Source organism: Acinonyx jubatus, chromosome D1, assembly GCF_027475565.1.
Source record: "Acinonyx jubatus isolate Ajub_Pintada_27869175 chromosome D1, VMU_Ajub_asm_v1.0, whole genome shotgun sequence".
Classification (NCBI taxonomy): domain Eukaryota; kingdom Metazoa; phylum Chordata; class Mammalia; order Carnivora; family Felidae; genus Acinonyx; species Acinonyx jubatus.
Window position 1 is genome coordinate 104,291,079 of NC_069390.1, and position 23,507 is coordinate 104,314,585.

The following is a 23,507-nucleotide window of genomic DNA, read 5'->3' on the forward strand; positions in this document are numbered from 1 at the left end:
GCGGCCTCATGACCTGAGCTGAAATCAGACACTTAACCAACTGACCCATCCAGGTGCCCCTAAGTTTATTTACTTTTGAGAGAGAGACAGAGACAGAGACAGAGACAGAGAGAGAGAGAGAGCATTCATGAGCAGGGGAGGGGCAGAGAGAGAGGGGGGACAGAGGACCAGAAGTTGGCTCTGCGCTGACAGCAGTGAACCCAAAGCGGGGCTCAAATTCACGAACCATGAGATCATGGCCTGAAAAGAAGTTGGACACTTAACCAACTGAGCCACCAGGCACACCCATCTGCAAAATTTTTATAATAATAGTAGCTACTTGATTGTTTTGTTGAGAAAACTCAATTTGGCCAATGATAGTTCAATATCTAATAGCTCCTTTTCTTCTTCTTCTTCTCCTCCTCCTCTTCCCCCTCCCCCTCCTCTCCCCCTCCCCTTCTCCTTCCCCTCTCCCTCCTCCCTCTCCTCCTCCTCCTCTCCCTCTTCCCCCTCCACCTCCTCTTCTCCCTCCTCCCCCTCCTCCTCCTCCTTCTTCTGGTTAGGGTTAGGGTTATGGTTATGGTTATGGTTATGGTTATGGTTATGGTTAAGGGATGGGTCACATGTGAACTCCTAACAAGGAGCATAATAATCAGAATACACCATGTAATACTCATAGCATACACTAAAGGTATAAATTGCATATAGACACACAGGTTTCTAGACGACTTCAGGCTGCAAATTCTGGAGGCATTTGCTGCTTTGTGACTCGGCCTTATTCCCTGGGAGAGGAAGTGGGGAACATAAACTGTTTCAGCAGAGGGTATCCTGTTCTCTTCCCTCCAGCTTTTTCTTCTCTCAGGTGGGTCTCCAGAAGCCTCTCTGGCTTAGTTCTCCATTCCCCATTCATGGTTGTGGCAAAAACTGTTTGCTATCCACCAACTATTTCCTCTCTTCCTGGTATCACGAATGGGTGGGTTGCCTTTCCCAGCCACCGTTGGCCACTTAGCAGTAAGCCCGGACACTGAATGTGACCAGAGGTGATTTGTATCACTTCCCAGTCAGCCTAGCCTGTAAAATCCTCTTATGTAATATCCCCTATGCTCTTTCCCCTTACCCTGGCCAGATATGTATGCCCGGGACAATGATGGAAAGTATGTATTAAAGGGGGTAGAACCTCCATCAACCTTGGCCCCTAAGTCATTTGCAGAGCACAGTCCTCGGACCCACCTGGAACCATCTGGGCTTTGCTACATGCTGTAGCAGACTGAAGAACAAGTCTGAGGTAACACAGTCCTGCATTCCATTTCTACAGTCTTGTTATATTAAAAATTGCCAGTGTTTGTGGCCTAGTTTCTGAAAATACATGGTTATTGACAGAAAGCCTTCCATGGGCACTCATAAGACACTGAAGGGTCTTCTCTGGTTTGATGGCATATTTTTCACGTTCCAGCCACATCTATCCATCAGCTTCTCTCTTAGATAGCAGCATAAAAGTTGCTATAGATTTATATCTGGTTCAGTGATGAGTATCCAGAAAGGGGACATAGAACCTCTATTTAGGGACCTTCAGACACAAATTTAACTCCTCCATGGAATTATTTTAGGTTCAGCCTACTCTGTTCTCAGTGCGCTGTGCTTCCCTCAGCAGGGCTGTATTTTTGGTGTGTCTGTCTCCTCCCCACGGCTCCCGAGGGTACATTCAACGTCTAGTGCAGCTTTGTGTCCTCAATACCTACCCTGTGACTGGTCCCGAGGAGGTGCTTAGGGATTGCATTAATGGTGGGGGGAGGGTGTTGTGGTTTTTCTAAACTTACTGATTCGACACAGACGTTAGACTCTATTGCACTAGCAGGTATCATTAACCAACATCCAACAAGTAACTACAAGCAATGTCTTAAACTCACTTCGGGAATGTTCCCAAGGCAACAGTTCTCAGTCACCAGGGCACCCACCGAAGCTTCAGAGCAGTGCTATGATATCTACATCCTGACCACAGTGCTTTCCTCTGAATCACGAGCGGTACGTGGAGGCAAGGACAGTGGCAGCTTATGATAAACACTCGTGCACTTCCTGGCCTGCCTTCAGAGCTAACAAGGGAGGTGTGTGGTTCCCATCTTCCCCTGGGTACAGGGCTAGGCTCCCAACATGTTACAGGATCAGTTAAAATAGAGAACTGGCCTTGTTCACATTTTTGGCTCTCCAGCAGTCTTGTTAGATTTGGGCAAGGGGAGAAGAAATCACCATGATTCTGTTCACTGCAATTTTGTTGTTGTTATTTCAAATTTGAAAATGTCAGAAGGAAGTGGTAGGGACCTTGAGAAAAAGTGATCCGGTGGATAAGGGCAAAGGCTTGGGAGTTTGAGAGATCCAGATTGGAATTCAGATGCAACGCTTGCTAGCTTTTGAACCTCAGTACCTTGTTTAAACTGTCCGAGCCTCAGTTTTTTCATCTGCAATTGGAAAGTGAAAATAGTACCCACTTCAAAGGATTGCTGATAAGAAAGTGAGATCATGTATATGCTTAGCACCGTGCCTATCATGTAGTAAGTAATCTATACACATATTAACTATTAACATAGAACTATAACATAGAACTATTAACATATTAACTATAACATATTAACTATATTGGGGTTTTTTTGTGATTATCTTGTCCCTTACTTTTATAATTGAGTAAACTGAGTCCTGGAGAGATTAAATAATTTAAGCAACTAATTAGGAGCAGAGCAACTGCAATAAATCAGATTATTCTGAGCCTCACTCTGGGGGTCTGCCTATTACAGCACTGGATTTATTCTCGTGCCCCAGGATCTCAATAAAATGCTCCCCTGATTTGGAATACAATTTCCATTTGCTTGCAAGACTTTCAAACCAATTGTCAGGAGAGAGTCTTCCTGCCTTCAAGGAGGTCATAACGTAAGCACAATCTGAAACCTTTCCAGGTAGATGGAAATAGAAGATACTCAGATCACATACTGAGTTGGAAAAACAGATGTTCTAACATTGTTTCCAAGATAATGTCCTTAGGAAGAGGCTGCAGATAATTTGGAATCTTTCTAATAAATCTTGAAGATGAAGAAAGTAGACACTCAAGCCAAGTGAAAAAAAATCAAGGGATGCTAAGATCAGAGCTCGGCTCCACCCTCTGGGAGGAGTGTGGAGGAAAGCCCGAGGAGGGATAATACCCCTTACAGGTGAGAAAACCAAGAGGTGGGGTATTCACACACCACAGAAGTCTCAGAATGAATTCACACCCAATGTGTCCTTATATGAATTATTTTACCCAGTTCCTCACCATGCTTCAACCTGTTCCTTCTGTCCTTGACTCTGTGGGTGGTCTTTCCAGTCTCCTGTCCCCCAAGCTAGAAATCTTGGCTTCACCCTCCACTCTTCCTTCTCCTTCGCACCAAGCCATCGACAAATTCTGTCTTTCCAACCAAACAAACTCAATCCAGATTTGGAAACTGGCCCCACCTCTTATCTCCACTGCCATTGCCCTATCAGAACATGGGCTTTACCTGTTGGAGATACTCCAGCGGCCTCCTGTCTCACTCTCCCCTCTTCTAGAAGACATCAGAGTATAGCAACTGATACAGAAAGTCAGCCATCCTTCAGTCTGGTCATGCATTTGCTTCAGTACTTCTGTTTCAAATGGAAAAAAAAAAAAAACAGACATAAATAGGGCAATTAGCACCATAGAGTGTGAGATCTGTCAGCCACTAAATCAGTGAGAAAGTTTTGTTTTGTTTTTGAGTAATAAACATCTATATCTGATTATGGAAGAGAAGCTTAGGTTTATTTTTTAATCTGCAGGAATAACTAAACATTTTGAGATTAAGACTTCTCCAGCTCCTTCTACACTTTATCTCCTAGTACAATAATGAAGACATTTTAGGGTTTTCATGTGGAATGAGAATGAATTAATTGGATAATAAGCCTGAAAGAAAGATGAAACATCTCTCTTTCCAGTGTTTACTTAGCGCCTCCTACATACCGAACTCTCTCACAGTCAGGTACTATAACTGTGGCAAAAGAATTTTAAGACCTGGTCCCTGCTCTGAAGGACAACATAATTTCGTCCTGTGATAAAATGAAAACACATGATACCACTAGAGAATAACACAAGTTACCATTTGGTAGTATTAAGTGCAAAAAAATAAATAGATAGATAAAGTCCCAGAACAGGACATGAAACTAATCCGCAAACAACTTGCTCTAGCCTCATGATGCTGCATATTTCCAGAACATTAAAATTTGGTTCAGTCTATTTTTAAATGCTTTGTCAAGTTTCAAGGTCGTTTCAGGTGAGCACTGTTACCCGTTATTTCAAAATGTTGCACATCATCATCCCCCAAATATGTAGAATTTCCTGGAATTTAGCTTGTATTGTTTTCAAACCATCTATTCTAGTGCAGTCAGATATTGGAAGAAATATACATCTTCAGAGTCATGACTATTGGCTATAAGGTCACCAGAGATGCTTTAGTAAACTGAATTTTTTTCAAAATCAATTTTCTTTTCTTTTTCTTATTAGTAAAGTAACCCATTTTGTGTAGATGTTTCTGCTACCCGTTGTTTGTTTTTACTGCCAATCTCTCATTATTTCCATACATTTGCCTTTTCACACCAATGAAAACTTTCCTCCATGCACTGATGATAGTAAGAACATTTAATGGCTTCCCTTTGAGAGGCTTCTAAGTACGAACCCCAGGCTAAGTGCTTTGTATGCCATATCTGTGCCTAATCCTTACAACACTCTGCAGGATAGGTGTTAACTAGCATAATTTTACAGATGAAGAAACTGAGGCTTAAAGAGGAAAGAGGCTTCAAGTAGAGGAAACTAGGACTGAACCAGAGCCTGTCTTTAACTGCTTCCTATCACCTCCATCTATTTACTCTCTGTAGCAAATGGTATAGATGCCAAAAGGACCGAATGACAAGGATGTGAGAGCAGTGTGACCAGCATCCCTAGGCACTGCCATCCTCCAGCCCGAGGGCCATGAGCCTCTCCTCACGGAGGACAGCAGCTCTGTCCTCGGGTCCTGTTTGACTGGGTCCCAGGTACAAGATCCGTCCAGGGTCTGTCTTCGGATCCACGATGATGACGAGCCACAGAGCACAGCATGTGCTGTGATTACTTCTTGCTTTTAAAATGGCATCATTCATTTCAGAAAGGCTGGATTATACAATATGTTGGAAATTCATAACATTTCCTTCTGGAGTTGACACTGACCATTGGCTCAGATTTCTATAATCAGGTTCTGGCATGGGGCCATGTTTTTAGAAGAAAAACAAATTCCTGTGAAAGCATTCAAAGTGGGATGATCACAGCAACCCTATGGCAATCACAGAACAGAAGGATGGAGCTTCTAAAATAGGTTGAAATGTATAAAATACACTGAAACTTCTAAAAGAGCCTGAAAGGCTTTGGAAGAAAAGTTCTGCATAAAATAAAAAATAAACATACGGCCAAAAGACTGTAATAAGTATATACATAACTATTTATGTTAACACATGAATGAAATACAGGGTACTGAGAATATATTTAATAGAAGCAAAAAACATGTACATAGACATCACCTTGGGCCCCTCGCACTTTCTTGGGAGATCCTGAGCAACGTAACAGGAGCCCAAATCCACAGCCTGGAGAGGCTCCAACGCCTCCTCTACATTTTCTATGACTTCTGGGATGTCCTTCATCAGGCCTTTCTCTACCCCGCCCTTTGTACTGCCTATATCCTGTCCACCCAGACTACAAAGTCCAGCCCCTGCAACATGTTCCCTGGACCTCCCACCCATACAAATCCACCTGTACCCAAGCATTGAAGATTTAACGACTTTACTGATGATGTAGGGATTATGAGGTTGAATTAATTTCAGCATCTCAGGACCTCCAACATCACCCCTTCCCTCCTCTCTTCTTCCTCCTTCCTCTCCTACTGGATTAATAAGGGGATTATTTTCTCTCACATGTAAAGAAATTCAACTTCTATCTCTCTCAGTTCTCTCCTTCTCAAATAAATGCTGTGTCCTTCCTAAGAGGAACTAGAAAATACAATTGTCTCCATCTCTGTATGTATGTCCACTTACATTCACAATGCACAGAACCCATTCCTCTTCACAACAACTCTCTTACATATTTATGGGTCAGGACTCTGGTCTGCAAGGGGCAGAAACCAAGCTCACACTGGCAGAAGCATACAAAAGAATCTAAGGGCTCATGAAATTAAAAAGTCTAAGGGTGCTAACCACGGATGAAACTTGAAACATAGATCACATAGGTCTGCTTTCTTTCTAAGGCAGGTCCTCAACAGGTGGTGGTCCTTGAGATTCCGGTCTTAAGAAAAGTTCTACCCTACTGCTGGATCATTATGAAGCCAATCACATAATGTTTATTTTTGCTTGGTGCCTAGTACACTGCCTGGAACATAATGAGAACCCAATAAATGTTAGTTGAATTCAATTATTTGTTTAATATTTATTCAGGACCTATGTGCGTCCACCTTGAGAATGCAGCAGCACACCAGAGTCTCTGCTCTCATCTGGCTTTACGATTCTGCTGAAGGAGACAGGTAATAAACAAATCAGATAATTTCACACAGCAAAAAAGGGCTATGAATAAATTAAACAAGGCAATATGATAGATGGTGACTAAGGTGTGACGGAGGGCTCCCTTAGACAGGGTTAGGGAAGGATTGCTTTGAAGAGGAAATATTTGACCCTACATCTGGATGGTGAGGAGCCAACTGTGCGGAAATAGAAAAGAATGTTCCAAGCAAAGACAGAAGCAGAGCAAAAGCCTTATGGCGGGAAGGAGTTTAGCAGGTCTGATCTATGAGACAGATGATCAGTGACATTGGCACATTCCATGTAAAGACAGTGCTATTACATGAGGTCATGGAGGTAGGCAGTTCACAAATCAGTGGGGCCTATAGTTCAAAAGGGGTCATTTGGATTTTATTCTGGTGCAGTGAGGAGCTACTAGAAGATTCTATGCGAGAATGCTGTGATCTGACTTACTTTTTTATGGTAAAATACATACAACACAAAACGTACCATTTGTCATCTTAATTTTTAAGTGTACAATTGTTGTGCAACCAATCTGAAGAACTTTTCCATATCACAAAACTGAAACTATACCCACTAAAACAACAAAAAACAAAAAACAAAAAACTCCTCCTGCCTCCCTCCCTCAGCCCCTGTGAACCACCATTGCACTTTCTGGCTCTATGAATGAGACTACGTTTGATACCTAACCTCATATAAATAGAATACTACAATATTTATCCTTTTGTGACTTATTTCACTTAGCAAAATGTCTTCAAGGCTCATCCTTGTTGTACCATGAGTCTGAATCAGAATCTCCCTCCTTTTAAGACTGAATAATATTCCCTTGTGTGTATATTTTGTTTATTCATCTCCTGATGAACACTTACATTGCTCCCACCTTTTAGTTATTGTGAATATTGCTGCTACGATCATGGGTGTGCAGATATCTCTTCAAGACCCTGCTTTCAATTCTTTGGGGTATATACTCAGAAGCAGAATTGCTGGAACATAAGTAACTCTGTTTCTAATTTTTGAGGACTGCCATGCTGTTTCTCACGGCGGGTGCATGATTTTTACATTCCCACCAACAGTGCGTGAGGGTTTCAATTTCTCCATATCCTCACCACACCTGTTATTTTCTATTTTTCCACACTCATCCTAATGAACGTAAGCTGGGGTCTCATTGTGGTTTTCCTTTGCTTTTCCCTAATGGTTAATGAGATCGAGCAGCTTTTCATGTGTTTGTTGGCCTTTTGTATATCATCCCTGAAGATGTATCTTTTCAAATCCTTTGCCCATTTTTCAATTCGGTTGTTTGGTTTTTAGTTGTTGACTTGTAGGAGCTCTTCATATATATTCTGGATATTAACTCCTTATCAGATATATCATTTGCAAATATTTTCTCTCATTCTTGTAATTGCCTTTTATTCAGTTATGCCCTTTGATGCACAAGTTTTTAGTTTTAATGGAGTCCAACTTATCTGTTTTTTTTTCTTTTGTTGTCTATGCTTTTGTCATACATATCCAAGAAATCACTGCCAAATCCAACGTCATGAGCTTTAACACTATTTTTTCTTCTAGGAATGTTATAGCTTTAGCTCTTACATTTGGTTCAACTTGCATTTTTAAAAGATCACTTTGACCCCCAGTGGGAAATGGACTGTAGAAAGGGAAGAATGGAGGCAGGAGTGATCAGTTAGGACACTCTTACTGTAGCAAGAGATGATGGCAACCTGGACCAGAATGGAAGAGTGATGGCTTAATCCAACTGTACAAACACTTATCGAGAGTCTTCTGCAAGGTAATAGCAACTGTTGAGGGTAGCAGAGGCTGCTGGCTGCTTGCACAATATCCTCGGTCCTTCTCTTTACTATGAGACCCTCAATCCTGCTTATGATGTCAAAATGGGTGGATTGAAATATCTGCCCTCTCAGATTCCCTTACAGTCAGGGGAGGCCATGAGAAAAGTTCTGGCCTGTGACATCTAAATAGAAGAAGTCTCGTAGAGATTTCTGGGCGAGTTTTGGCTTTCCCGATACAGGCATTACCCTTTCCTTTTTCTTTCCTTCTCCCTGAATAGAACATGAGGCTGGAGGCAGAGTGGCCATCTTGTTATCATGACTTAACAAGCATAAAAAAGGAAGCCATATGCTAAGAAAGGCAGAGACGAAAGTTCACAGGATTCTGGGACACTGGAACTATCCTAGTCTCTACACCAGCCCTGCACTGCTTCCCCCGGGACTTCCTAATTCGCCAGGAAAACAAACCCCGCCTTGTTAAGCCATGAGAGTTGGAGCTCTAAGAGCCAAACACAAGTCTAACTCCCACACAGACACAGTGCTAAGCACCTACACACCATATTTTTGGGGATCATCAAAACAACTATATGAAGTAGGTACTAGTTGTTCCCATTTTATAGATGATAACACTGACACTTATACACAAAACTCTGTTCCATACGTGAGACACTGGGTGAACAATAAGAAAACACAGAAAAATCTAATTCATGAGCAACGGCATTAGAAGATCCAGACATCTCATGAATTATATACAAGTAGAAAAAAAAATAATAATTCAAAAGGCAAATGGACAACAATGATCATCTTACTTGTCCGGCCAAATCCTACTCATCTTTAAGACCCAACGGAAATGCCCACTCCTCAGTGAGATCTTCTCAGAATCCCCCAGGTCTAAGTGTCAACGCTGTAGTCCTCCCTCCCCACAGAGCTCCCCCTGTAGTAATATTTGTTGTGTGTTCTTGTAATTGATGTGCTCACACGTCTGTCTCAACCACCAGCCTGTGAGCTCTTGAAAGGGAGGCACCAGGTCCCAGCCATTCAGATCTTTCTAAGGGCAAACACAAAATCTGGCACAATGGGTGGAGTGCGTGGTTTTGAACTTAACGGAACGAATGAACTCTTCATTAACAACATCTAAAGGTGATGCTTTCTGATTTTCAGACTGAGATCTCAGCAAACAATGAGGTGCTGTGAAGCAGCTTTGATAACGGGCAACAAATTACAAGTGTAGGAAATTAATTATTAGGAGGAATCATGAGAGAGATAAATTGCAGTAAACGGAAAATTGCAACAATGCAAATCAGGGGCTTCCCTGAACTTAGGTGGAACGACAACGTCTGCAGAAGTTACAGCAAAGGGAGCAGCGTCTGTCTCAGTTTGGTTTGGTTGTTAAATACCCGAGAACGTTTTTTTTAGCAGCTGCTAAAACTAAGACCAGAGTCATGAATGCCTTTTTGCTGTTCCTTTTCTTTTTCTTCTTTTCTTTCTTTTCTTTTTTCTTTTCTTTTCTTTTCTCCTTTTCTTTCTTTCTTTCTTTCTTTCTTTCTTTCTTTCTTTCTTTCTTTCTTTCTTTCTTTCTCTTCCTTCCTTCCTTCCTTCCTCCCTCCCTCCCTCCCTCCCTCCCTCCATGTCTTTTTCTTGGTTGCTTGCTTGCTTGTTTGCTTGCTTTCTGGGCAAGGTTTACAAAAAGAAATATCTGAAAAACTTTACTTTATGACAGGCATTAAAGTTTAGATAAGGGCTCACACTAATCTTGTAGGAACATATTTGTACTGTTTACTGGTAGATTATCAAAGCACAAACAACAAGATCCTAATAAAGCAATAACATCCCAGACATAAGGCAAGGGGGGTCCTGTCTTCAGCTTCACACCTTAGAGGCTACGTTCAGGCCTCTGCTATCGGCTCCTCCATACGAGGCAAAAAGTCCACAGAGCCTGTGTCCCTACTTCCAGGTTCTTGGAACTCTAGAATTTCCTAAACCAATGGCCTCAATCCCACTTCTAGGGCCAGTTGCAGCCTTTCTTGGGTCGGTTCTCCTGAGGGCAGACTGGGCTAGGCCCAAAGGACTGCCACCAAGTGGCTACTAGTGGCGTGTGGGAGGTGAACAAGGCTTAAACATGCAGGAGGGATGCCCCCTTGCGTGCCCCCAAGGTCACTCAACTAGTGCCTGAGGCAGGGAGGAAGAGGGGCCACAGACCTGTGCTATCTCTCTAAACAGTACAGAAAACCCCAAGCTGAGTAACTATGGTTAACTCAAACCTGGCCTCCCAAGTGCTTAGGGGGTACTTTTGTCCAAGTAGGAAGATAGAATGTCTTTTATCTAACAGTTTGTTATCCTGACTGTAACTTAAAAAATTAAGAGGTGTGCAGTGACCTAGACCCCTATTTTATGCTCTCGCCCCAGGTACTAATGTGAGCTATCAGTGAAGACAGAGACAGCAAATAAAATTGAGAGGGGAAATCACACACAAAAGACTAACAGTTTTAAAGCCTTTTGCTATAAATTCACAATCAATGTGGGCTCTGGGATGGGAAGGACTTCAGAGCCTGCCTAAGAGCCCATGACGCAAAATAGATGCTCATTAAACATTTGTGGAGTGAATTAACAAGGAACAAACGTGTTCACTGCATGTTCTGTTTGACAACCAACACTAGAGGTAAAGTCACCGTGACCAGCACCACCTTCCCCTTACCATTCCCCCTGCCCAGGGTGCTGGGCTCCACTGCACCTCCCCCATGCCGTTAATGGCATTTCCATTCTCTTAACGTCCAAGCCTGACACTTCGGCAGTATCCCTGAGCCCTCCCTTCATTCTACCTCACCCTTAGCCAATCAGCAGCCTCCACCACTCATTACCAGTCCCTGCTCATCCCCAAAATTAATGTAGCCGTCTCCACTTAGCTCCCTCCCTTAAAGGGAAACCCATTATATGTGACAACAACGTACTATTTGGGCTTTCCCACAGCACCCAGCACAGGGCTTCACACCCAAGTGGCACTGAGGAAAGTGTGTTGACTATTCACGAATGAATCTGGGATGCCGCGGAACCTTTCCAAAACAGTTTTGTGTTCCTGAGGTCCACACCAATACTCTGTGTGAAGAGTGTGGGCTCTGGAGATGGGCTGCCTGGGTTCGTGTCCCTGCTCTGCTGCTCCCTGCCTGTGCCATCTTGCACAAATCCAACTCAGCCTCCTCTGGAAAATGCAAACGATAATACCTACCCCATAGGGTCAGGCTGGGAATTGAGTGAGTTCATACGTGTAATGGGAAAAGCCCTCAGAACTGTGCCGGCCAGGCACAGAGTAAGCAGTAGATACAGGGTAACTCATATTTTTTATTTTCTTTTAACTTCTCAACAACCTTACTTGGCAGGTACTGTTGCCCCATTTTATAGCTAGGGAAACCAGTTCCTGGTGGACTCCAGTGAAGTGTCGGGCGTCACAGAGCTGGTGTGGTGTGGCAGGATCAAAATACGAACCAAAGTCAACCCACCCCAGCCCTACGGCGACCGACGCCCCCACCTACACTGTTGCAGCCCACAAGGCGGTCACTAACGCCCAGTGACTCAGGGTGACAGTAACAACGGTACAGACACCACGCAGGTGCAAACGCATCAGCCCAACTGCCCTGTGGTTTGACGCTCTGGGAATAAGGAAGCACGGCTGGGGTAATTCCTCAAATCACACAGCCCTTTTGAGTCAGGCCTGGGAATAAATGTGCACTGAATATTTGCTTCCATGATCCTTCAGGTCTGCCCCATCACTTCCTCTGGCACCAGGAACACAATGCCTGGAGTGCAGGATTCTGTTGCACAACACGCCCCTCGGGCTATATAAAGAGCCACACGGCAGCTGTAGGAAAAGAAATTGGAGGTTTTGCAATGTGTACCATGACAGTTTAGCACTTAATGGTTTTAGCAGCATGAGGCTTGCTAAGAATCCAGCAGGCACTCAATAAATACCTGGGAGCTTGCCTGCTTGATAGAACATTCCCACCCTGGACAACTAGCCACATCATTGCTTGTGAAAACCACCTCTGTTCCACCCCTCCATCACCTCCCCACCCATGACAAATTAAGCCTTTAATCAAAGAGCCAAAGAAAGTGGAAGAAGCTGTTTTTTGTCCATATATGAGGTTTTAAGCTCTTTTAAGCAAATCTCAAGGCTCTGACATACTGGGTTTGTGTTAAAAAAAACTCTTTTGAAAAACATATGCACTGCATACCCCGTAACAGGGAATCGGACCAGGATACCACAGTAATGATTCCTGATGCCAGGAAAAAGCAAAAATGAGTAGACCACAAAAGAAAGGACTCTAGAATGTATTCACGTCATTCATTAGCTTGATGGGGTGTTCTTTCTTAGATTCTTTTTAAATCTTAATTTCATGTCAGGTGCTTCAAGGTTATTTTACTGTAATATTACAATTTCTCACTTTCAAAAATTTTCATTAACCATTGAATCCTCTCCATTTTGGATACTTTGGTAAGTCACATTTAGCAATTTCTTTAAGGTCAAATCTTCAGGAATAGGCTGTCACTGAAGTAATAGTAACCAAAAGCTAAATTAATCCAAATTGAAATCGTAGCATTAAACAAGAAATTTGGTTCAGTTTTTCTAAAGAGAAAGGAAATAACTAGAAAAGCTTTATCCTCCTGAGTACTATGCTTAGGTGAATTATGCAAATGACAACGAAACAGGCCAACATAAGAGAATTGTTTTTCAAAACAGAGTATTTCAAGCTATACATCATAGTTCAATGACAGGTCATGAAATCAATTTAGTAGGTCACAGATAGCATTCTTTTCAAAAAGGAAATAGAATAGATTAGTGTAAAAATAATACAGCATTGCAGCTGGTAAGTACAGGTTTGCAAAAGCTTTCTTTCAACTATTTATATGGGGTGTGTGTGTGTGTGTGTGTGTGTGTGTGTGTGTGTGTGTGTGTGTTGGTAAATGGTTTGCAATATAAAATGTATCTTTTTACTGGGGGTTGCTATAAAAGGGGTTGAAGACTCTTCGAGCATATCTTGGAGTCAACACATCTGCCCAGTCCTCTTTACCGTGTACATCTATAGCTCAGTACACTCAACAAATGTTTCTTGAATGTCTTGTGTAAGAATTAACAGCCCTGCTCATGACCCCGCACCATTCACCATCCTCCAGTAAATTTCAACATGGATCAAAATGGAAAGGGTATCAGAGCTAATTCCCAAGTAAACAAAAAAATTAAATTAACTAGAAAACACCATTGTTCAAACACACTGGTTGTTATTTATAATCGCACGTTGGAAACTTGAAACTGAAAACTACTTCCTTAGCTTTTTTTTTTTTTTCCCCATCCTGTGCACACACTGATAAGTTATTGCAGGGCAAGGAGTGTTTGGGGAGGATATGAGTTAGCATAGGATTTTTCATTCAAGGGGGAAAAATGTTTGTTTTGAGAAGAAATGTCATGTAAAAAATTATTCAGTTTCAAAACTTTTAAGCAGTGTATGGTTTCTGAAGCTTGATGGTGTCTCTTTTGGCATAATTTCCCAGTCTATTTAAATACTATGAACTTTAATCATTACTTAAAAATTTGCTTTCAAGAAAAATTCCATCTCAATTACGTCAATTCACTGTCATGAACTTTTTAGAAAGAATTTCTTTGGTCTGTAGCTTAGAACAATACCCAAACTCATTGATCCTAGAAGATTCTGCATTTGTGGGGGCTTTGCTCAAAAAGTTAGTAGTATAACTCGGATGGTTGTTAAACTTTTAAGTATCACTTCAATGTTTAAAATTTTAAATCATTTTGGGTACCTTAAGTACTTTAGAGAAATATCTCACACAGGATAAGCTCTGAATAAACGTTGATTAAATAAATGCACAGCAATCAAGTAATTGCATAAAAAAAATGCTAAAACATACAGAGCCTCTGCTGTGTGCCAGGAACTGGGTTAAGCACTTTACATGTGTTATCCCATTTAATCCTCACAAAGTGTGGAAGTAGATATAATGGAGCATTATGCCCATTATAGAGACGAAATACACTTTCTCAAGGTCTCACAGCTGGTAAGTGGCAGAATGGGATCTGGGATTTGAGATGGAAAATGAAATTCAACTGTAGGCTCAAATTTCAACAATCTTAAGAGAAATCCTTTGAAATGCTTTGCCCTTATGAGCCTTTCCACCCCACCCCCAAGACCAGAACTCTTGCTACTCCTTTTTGGAGTCTCTGAGAAACTGGATATATATATATACACCTCATATATATATGAGAGAGAAAATCTTGTTCATAGTAAAGGTAAAATGATGAGGGGGTTTTGCAACTATGAGAGCATAGGAGGCCTCTGAGGCTAAGCCACTGATCTGCTCAAGGCAATTTCCCTCCCTCATACTCACACACCTGACACTTAGGTGTCCTGGATCTGTCAGTCAAGTTTCTCTTCTGCTGGGAACCTGCAGACCTGCCCCTGCCAAGGGAGGCAGAGCTGGGCTGTTCTCTGCAAAGCACTGGCTGCCAGTTGAATCAGTGGTAGGTGAAGTGGACGAGAAACCCACTAGGTGCATTAATTCAAAGAGCCCCACCCAACAAAGGTAGTAATGGTGAGCCAAGCTAGCCGAGCTAAGTTCCTCCGGGATTTGACCTGGAAAGAATGAGAAGGGAATGGAGAAGAATGTGCAAAGAAACTAAGACAAGAGGGAAACTATACAATAGGCCACAAGAGAGAAACAAGGAGATGAAAAAGACTCTAGAACTAGTTTTCTGTTCTGGCTCCAATCCATGCATAGTCATATATTTAATTTTTTAAAAAATTATAAATGACTCTTTTTTCCTTAAGGTACTCACTAAGTTTCTTCTCCTAACCAACCCATTTAAACTCTCACTGTGGATATGAAACACAGAATTAAAACCATAGATACTACTCCATGAGTCTCTATTAACAATGATCTCATATTAACTGTGTCACCCAGATTTTGTCAAAGGTTGAGAAAGGTCTGTGCTTTTTCCAGTGCATTCCTGGTATATGTAAAAATGTCAAAACACCTTTAGGCAAGTCATAGAAAAGTTAAAGCTTCCCAGTGGGCTTTTTATTCTTTGGTCCTGTCAGTGGATCTCTCTGTGACCAAATAAACCTCATCCAAAGATCAGAACAAAACTCGGGCCTTGAGGCTCTACATGAACATGAAGCCAAATAGTCCTTTTTTTCCTGCCACTCTGCTAAACCTTGGAACTGTTTTAGGAAGGAGAGGGCAGAGCCCAAACAGAAGGGAAGGGGACACAGGACGGACGTGCAGGGCACAGGGATGTTTGGTCCCAGTTCATCTCCGCAGCCTCTGAGCAAGAGTGATGAGAGCCCATGAGAAAGACAAGGTTAGGGAGGAAGAAAGAACACATAATAAACATCAGGGGAGCGACAAGAAGAGGGCAAAATTAAACTGCTCACTTCACATTTTTGCCTAGGGTCTAGTTCTGATCACACAAACACTTTTGCCTTGGGTTTCAGTCTCGTGACACTAAACCTCAAAACACAAATCTCATAACATCAACATCATGCTTTATAGTTTACAAAGACTTTCACTCACCATGCTTAATTCTTATAACCATCAAAGTGGGACAATATTGTTAATAACTCTGTTATTTTACAGATAAAACAGAGGCCAATGCTATAAATTTTGGACAACACAGGGAGAAGCCAATTCCAAATCCAGGAATCTTTTCCAATATGCCACTCTGGACACAGGTGGATGAAAAGCTTCCCCCAGGCATCACCTCTGTCTTTGCCCGTCCATTGAGACCCAGATAGAAGAAAAATGAAAACACTAATTTTCTAGAATATAGAACCTTGATTCAATATAAATGGATGTTTCTGCTACAGTTATTTTATATCCAGGATGCTGTAAGGATTTACCTTCAGATGACTCCATCCCTTCTTAGTGCCCAACTATATATAGCCCTTGTTATTTTGACACAAGAATGAATATTTCATTTACGCAAGCTGATTGTAAAGGGTAACACCCTATATGGGTTGCCCTACTTAAAAAGAGATTCTTTATGCTTTCTTGAGGTTAAAAATAGCTTGATTTTGCAGCAAAAGCCTAATACCACACATCCAACATAGAAAGTGTATCTGATTATGTCCCAGAACTGGTCTTTCTCACTCTCTCTAGTCTGTTATTTTCTTTCAGGCTCCCTACCAAACCTCACAAATTCTTGATACAAAACAAATAATTTTATGTTTTATTCATTTTTGGTTGAATCTCTGTAAAAATGTGTGGAATTTTTACCAAACGGAATGACTGCTAGCATATATTCATGAATGCGTGGTTTATAAAATGTTTGTATAAGCACCACATAACTAGTAACACCCAGAAATTACTATTATTCCCTTTGTATAAATGTTGCTACTCAGAATCAGAAAAGTTTAGTAACTTTCCCAAAAGTTTCACAGTGGTTAGCGGCAGATCTAGAATCAGAACCCAGAATAGTGTGCTCAGTCTCTTTTCAACATTCTGCACTGATTTCTGTATCAAAAGGAAATCCAGACAGGACAATTTACTTAACAAACAAGCAATAAAATCCTATTCATCCATTCACTCATTCATTCATTCATTCAACAAATATTTTCTGAGCCCTTCCTATATGACTTTTTTAGGTACTGAGGCGATGGCATTGAAAAAATAGAATCTTACATTCCAGTCAAGGATCCAGGAAATAATTAAGACACATGTGTGTGTGTGCACGTGCATGTGTGTGCACGCGCACAATACAAGCTACTGATAAATATTAAGGAGAAAAATTAAGCATGCATGAAAGAGGAAACAACTTCTTATTCACGTACATCAAGAAAATATAAGACTGCTCGTTGATGCTTTGATTTTGTAGTTTTAATATAAAACCACTGCAAACAACCCAAATGTTCATTTTCATGAAAATGGATAAATGATGTGTGGCATATTCATAGAATATAACATTATGCAATAGCAAAACTGTAAGCTACAACATGAATAGTATAATTAATATATAACATTGTAATGTATATGTAATTTATATACTAATTAAAATTTAAAATATATCACTAATTATAAGTATATGTTATAAATATATGTATTATTTATATACTATTTCTAATAAATTATATTAATATAGTAATAATTTTGTTAATACAATTATATGTAAACATAACATAAATTATATAAATCTGTAAGTTATAGAACTAGTACATAGTAATATACAAATTATATGTATTTAATCTAATAATATTAATATTATAATGTTAATACACTAACATTTTAATTTTAATAATCAAAATATAACGTTAAGTGGGAAAAACCAGGCAGTCTCAAGAGACTATATATAGTATGGTGTCATTTTTATATATAGTATGGTGTTTATTTTTATAAACTCAAAAACAAGCAAAACTGTTGAACAATATACAGTTTAGGGATATATACATATATGGTAAAACTATTTTAAAAAATTAAGAACACAAACTCTAAAGGGAAAGCAGAGTTGAATCAGAGAAAAGCATGAAGGGTTTTTTCAAGGACATCAAGAATGTTCTAGTACCTAGAATGGTTGGTGGGTTTGTAGATGCTCATTTAATTATTATGCTTCAAAATTTAAACATAGGTTACATACGTATTATTGTCTATTATCATAATTTATCAAAATTCATGAATTTCATAAATTCATAAATTTATCAAAATTTATATAATAATTATTTACAAAACTAGTACAGGAAGAATTGTGAAAACTGTCATCCTTGATAGCTCCAGATTGTTTATATCAGAAAATAACATTTTACATTTGAGTAGCAGAGGTCCAAGGATATTTGTACAGTATACTGAAGTTTTCAAAGGTCTTTCTCATAAATTGTCTTTTTAAAATATTACACGGTATTTATTATTATCCCTACCTTACAAGTGAGTAAACCAAGGAAGAGCTCAAGTGACTTATTCAATTTGACCTAGCTAGTCAATGGCAGAAATGTCTTAATTGTATAAAATTAATCCTCTTATAATCATTAAGAAGCATGGGGCTTTCTTACTGAACAACAGACCAAATGAATCCTAGAATGTTAGAGCTGGAAGAAGCCTGAAATCAGACTTTTAATCTCCCCATTTCACAGACGGAGAAACTAAAACCCACATACAATAAGGATTTGCCCAGCATCACACAGCTAGTTTAAATGAAAGGAAGGATAATTGACTCACAACTTCTGACTCCAAGTCAAGCTGTTTTTCAACTTGGCAGATTACCTTTCAAGTAGATAGACATCATTATTTTGTAGCCAGTGGCTAAAAGGGAACCCAAAACTTGAATTGTAAGGCATCTATGTGTATCCATTGTTCTGATGAATGTTAGAAAACTGTACTATACAATAAAAAAAAGCTGTAATATGGAGCCTTGTTTATAACAAAATTAACCAATATATTAAATAATGGGAGCATTTTAATTAATGGACATCAGTTTGATCTTTGAAAGAAATTCCTATAATGTAAGATAAAGAAGGGCCAAACAACTGCTTTCTGAAGAAAGGAAAGGTCTGAGCCTTAGTTTAATACTCTGTAAGGTGATGATGATAATAAGTGCCGTAGAGAATTATGGGAAATGTACGGGAGTTTAATACTCTGTATTACAGAGTTTAATACTCTGTAAGGTGATGATGATAATAAGTGCCGTAGGGAATTATGGGAAATGTACGGGAAAGGTCTTGGTAAACTGCAATATACAATACAAATACCCTTAGAGCTTTCATGCAAAATCCTGTGATTCAGTCATTTGGACATTCAGTCAGCCACTCAATAAAATATACTGAGCACCTATTCAGTGAATGGATGACACTGTTCTACATCCATGCCCTGGAGCATCCAGAGACACAAAAGATCTAGTCTGTGCCCTTCAGGAACAGTTTTCTTTTTTTTTTTTTTTTAAGGTACATAAATAATTACAATGTGAACCTTCATGTGATAACTCCAATAGGATCAGTACTGGTGGGGTGGAGGGGAGGGAAATGATGTAGGACTCCAAGTTTGAGAGAGACCGGTTCTGACTAGAATGTAAGGAAAGGCTTCCTAAAGGGGCCAGATTCTAATGAAGGTAATTTCCAAAGGACAAAGATGGCATTCCGTAAGGTTGGACGGGGGAAGCATGAGTGAGGACGGAGAAGCAGAAAAGCACACCTTTCGACATTATACCTGGGTCTTTGGCATTTGACTCCTATTTTGGCACCTGTTTCCATTCACCAGTGTTCTCTTTAAGTCCCCTCACCTCAAACAGACCATGAGTTCTTTGAGCACCAGGATCTCACAGAGATCTCACGGGGCCCAAGGCAGTACACGGCCCATGATGGGTCCACAATGGGGGTTCAGTAAGTGAGTTGCTGGTGTATTTTTAAGGAAGGCTTACGTACACTTTCCAAATGAGAGGGTAAGAAATAGAAAAATACCGTTACAGAAAACTGCTTTAAAACCAGTATGTTTCCCACTAACTTTCCTATTTTTTCCATAAGCTCTATGTTTTCTGATTTGGAAAACAAATCAGACAGAGCAAAAAAAAAAAAAAAAAAAAAAAGCTGGGAAATAAGGTTTTTCTTGGGGTTTTAAGGATTCTTTCTTTTTCAGAGCAAACCTTTTAACCTGAATTCATAGACATTCAGGGCAACAAGCCTAATACCAATACGATAGATGTTGAATTCTATGGCAACATCTTTCTCTTGGCTTCGATTCTTCTTTTCATAATTACATTATAGTATTATTAGAGGGATCCTTGATCTGTTCCCTGTCCCTCAAGCAAGATAGTTGAGAGTGAATCCTAATACCAAATCCAAAACACTTGGTTTGAATTAGAAGCTGTAGTAAGATTCATCCTCAATGTAAAGTCATCTGTAGGAAAAATATTCCAAGACACTGTATGTGTAAATTACTAGCATATGCATTCTCTGTGAATCTTTTTTTCTCACTCTTTTGGTCCTGTGAGACAGCAGGAAAAAATATATTGCCAATAGAAATATTTGCAAAACTTTATTTCTATTCACTTTGACATAGAAGAGTACAAGTTTTTGAGATGATCCCCCAGCAAAAAGAGGCTATGTTTATCATATACGTTAACAATTACTCTATGGTTGACTTTGCACAAAATAAGATGAAAACCCATACACTGGAAAGTTGGTATTGATATTTTTGTAAAGAAATAAATGCCACGCAATCATACAGTATTGCTGTAGGGAAGTTTTCTGGCCTAACGGTTTAAAAAAATATTTTTATTTATATAAAAGTATGAAGTAAGATCAATTTTGTTTCCTTTTCATTAAGTAGCAGTAGAGAGTTTGTCTGCATTGCATGTGAGAGACACTGGTCTTCTTGCTTTTGGCAACATATGAAATTGTCTTGAAGACAGCAATGGATAGGAAAAGAGACATGTCTTCATATTGGCATCATGTTTTGGATTCTAGGAAGAGTTGCTCTTGAAAAGTGCTCCACTTTGATTTTTGACTTCTTAAAAAGCACTCGTGAGTGCCAGAACAGAGTGGAGAACTGAACAATGTATCCAGTGATTTGAACTCTCAATGGCTTGCTTGGGTAATTCAAGGGGAAAACACCTCCTAATCTCACTCCTCCATTCATTCACCCAACAAATGCTCTTCCCTGACACTCCGTGGTACCAGGCCCGTGTTCGGCCCTGCACAGACGGTGGGGAACAAGATGGGCAGAGCCCCACCCTCTGCCTATTAAATGACCTTCTCAAGACTCTCACTCTTCCCAGTTATAAGAAAATCATCTTCTGTCCGAGAATAGAGAGAACGCAAGCAAGAAAGCCTCCAGAAATAATGTTAATAATAATAATTCTGTAAGGACTGCTTGTGCTTTACATTATAAAATCACTTCTGTCATTACATTAGTCAAAAGATGTGCCTGAAAGCTCACTGCTTCTAAGTTGAGAGGCTTCAAGGTCAGTGAGGTTGATTGTTAAATGTACTGTACTATGAATACTGGCCATTAGTGTGAGCCCAAGTTTTCAAGGACAGTCTTCTAGAATTATTTTCCCGTAAACAGAATCCTTCTTATTGGGAGTGCTGTTTGCAGGGCAAGGAGTGGGAAGCTGAACAGAGCATGTAACCCACTTTTTCCTATTGATAATATATATAATTTAAGGAAGACTTATGGATAACAAGATCGAAGGAACCCATTAACAACACGGGGTTTCTTTTTTTCACTAAGCCTTAGTTTATGATAAACTGTAGTTATCTCTGTTCAGTTCAATTCTGATCTTCCCTACTTCACTTCAAAGAGCAAACACTGGCCTTAACTTTCCCTTATGAAGTCAACAGATCCCATTTTGCACCCCCTCCCCAGAGACTAGAATCAGAGGGATGCTGGTCCCATTCCTCAGGCTGGCTGTGACCGCCCAAACAAAAGTCACTTAATAGTGTCTGCTGATCCCAGAAAGGCCCCAATCATGCTGTCCTCCATCCTGATAACTAGCCTGTGTCTTTCTGGTTCCACCAGAAGAAATACAAAAATAAAATTTCCACATGCCTCGAAGGCCTCACTCAGAAAACGGGATCAATGATGATTCCTAACCACATCATGCAAGGCCCTCCCAAACGCAGGGAGAACTGGTAAGCTGAGAAAACTCATACTGCTTAGAAGAAATGATTTTCTAACATGCGGCTTCCACCTCCCCAATAACTTTTCTTGCAGGGATATTTGATGTCTAATGGCCGAGATGTACTAAACACATATGACTACATTTTAAATGATACTATCAATGGTGGGTTTTCCTAGTATGGCATTAGCACTAATAAGATAGCAAATGTGATTATTATGAAGTATTACACAGATTTAGGAGTGGGAGAAGAAAAACATTTGGTTAACGCACGTATCATATTGATGTCGGGGATATAGTACCTGTGGACACCTGTCCTAAAGTCACACGTTGCTGTAGAGCAGTGGTGATCCAAACAGAACAGGATGACTTCAGTTCAAGCCTGACAAATGTATGTAAAAGCAAGATGTATAGACCCTCGCTGTTGGCTTCTTTGTTTTAAATAACAGTAGTAGTAGTAATAACTCTATCACATTAATTATATTCCATTAACTATATTATATTAGCTAATGTTTGTGAGCAGAAAATATGGACCTCACTCCTTAGGCATGAGATCATGTAATCAGCACAGCAGCCCTACTGAGGTAAGTACTGTCATTATCTTCATTTTACATATAAGGAAACTGAGGCACAGACACATTAATTTGCCCAAAGTTATGCTGCTAGTAAGTAATAAACTCAGGACTCAAACCCAGGCAGTCTACTTTCATTACGCAACAGGACTAATGCCTGGATAACTAGAACAAAAAGTTCTGGCACTTGGCATTTGCTATAATGGAAAAAGGCAGGGTGAAACCTAAAGAAAAGAAGGCTTACAGTCCCTGGGAGCAGGAAAGGAAGTAAATACAGCATCTTTCAAACATTCCTTTACAGGAGATTCTTCATAGGAGAAACTCAAAACAGTTCTATGATTAAATAGGTTTATGAAATACTGGATTAAGCCAAGTGAGACAGAGTTTCTTGCTGGAGTGTGTCTGAGAGTCTTAATACACAGATATGCACCCCGAGTCTCTGAAATGGAGAGGTGGACAGGAGGTCTTTAATGGAGAACACTTTTCTTTCATGGGGCATGTCTGAAGAGATAAACTGAGGTCTTCCAACACGGGGTTGAGAAAAACCAATGTAATGGACAAATTGGAGAAGCAGAGTCCGGGCAACGAGAGCAGAGTCTGGGGGAGGGGAAGGGCACCCGATGCCAAGAAGGTAGCTTCTCTGGGGGTCTGAGCAAGCTCGCTCAGTCATTTGTGGATAGACTAAGTCACCTCATAATAGGTATTAGTGAAATATATGACATAGCAAAACATACTTAAAATTTTTTTTAACAATTTTTTTTTATGATTATTTAGTTTTGAGAGAGAGAGACAGAGTGTGAGCGGGGGAGGGGCAAAGAGAGAGGGAGACACAGAATCCAAATCAGGCTTCAGGCTCTAGGCTCTGAGCTGTCACAGCACAGAGCCCAACGCAGGGCTCAAACCCACAAACCATGAGATCATGACCTGAGCTGGAGCTGGATGCTTAACCAACTGAGCCACCCAGGTGCCCCTACTTTAAAAAATTTTTAACGTTTATTTATTTTTATG

General features: G+C 40.3%; 1 protein-coding gene across 5 annotated transcripts in view; it reads right to left on the bottom strand.

Annotated features, from left to right (window-relative positions):
- The window catches only part of POU2AF2 (POU class 2 homeobox associating factor 2), a 483,397-nt gene that overhangs the window by 403,526 nt on the left and 56,364 nt on the right, over positions 1-23,507 (bottom strand). For all 5 annotated transcript variants that reach the window (XR_008290705.1, XR_008290706.1, XM_053204129.1 and 2 more), the window contains exon 2: positions 3,501-3,624. The gene's annotated coding sequence lies outside the window, so the exon portion shown is untranslated. The remainder of the gene's footprint in view (positions 1-3,500; positions 3,625-23,507) is intronic.